Source organism: Octodon degus, unplaced genomic scaffold, assembly GCF_000260255.1.
Source record: "Octodon degus isolate 3935 unplaced genomic scaffold, OctDeg1.0 scaffold00005, whole genome shotgun sequence".
Taxonomy (NCBI): domain Eukaryota; kingdom Metazoa; phylum Chordata; class Mammalia; order Rodentia; family Octodontidae; genus Octodon; species Octodon degus.
The window spans coordinates 3,320,996-3,322,007 of record NW_004524581.1 but is presented as its reverse complement, the minus strand read 5'-3'; positions in this window follow the sequence as shown (position 1 = coordinate 3,322,007).

Genomic DNA, 1,012 nt, shown 5'->3' with positions numbered 1-1,012 from the left:
TATGAATATATATGAATGAATGAAAGCTTAGATCATTTTTTGAATAAAGAAGCTTACAGTAAAATTGCACACATTCAGGAAATGCGGTGTGATCTCTAAGCAAGATAGTATGAGATTGTGGCCCACGAGGTTGATATAAGCCATATATATGAGCACAGGAAGTGATTTTCATAAGACTTCAAAACTATTATGAAGAAGAAACTATCAAGGGAAAAGTTTTAACTTTTAAATAAGTTTGAAACTGCTTTTTTCACTACCCTAAGCCGATAAATTCAACTTCCCCTATTTGAGAATGAAACTTAGCCCAGCACAGAAAAAACAAAGGAGGACAATATAAATCTGCACACACAGCAAAATATGAGATAAAGTTTGCAATTTCTTCTGTGCTTTCTATGCAGCTGCTAAGATAATTTAGACAGGCTAGACTATTCTGTGCCAGGAGGCTCAATCAATATAAAGAATCAATTACCCAGCCCTGGAGGCTGTGAATAAGCAGCTTCACCCTAGTCTCTCTAGAGACATGCAAATGCTTGCTCAAAGTATTTGAATGGTGATAGGTACGCTTTGAGATCTAACTAACACTTCACTCTGTATGACCTTGGTGTGAGGTTCTCGTATAAGGAAAGAGCCATCTCTCTAGTGTTTTTAGGTGAGCTTGAAATTTGAATTTTGATTCCCTCAAGAGTGTCTTTTTGCAATTTGTATCCCATCAATGGAAAACTCCAAATTTAAAGGAAAAGAGAAAGCACTGGCCATTTGTTATTTTTCAGGTAAAAATTATTTATTAGATCTGAGCAGATTTCAAAGATTTGGTGTAACTGTCCATTTTTGGGGTTTCATATTATTCAGAATAGAAAGAAATCAGAAAAGATTCATGACCCCAGGCCATAATCTATTTTTTTTATTCGGACAGTTACAACAATTAATACATTGTATATTGTTGTTTTTGTAGTAGTTATTCATAGTACAAGATGCAGACATACTATCTTGTCTAAACACTGTTAGTTCAAAA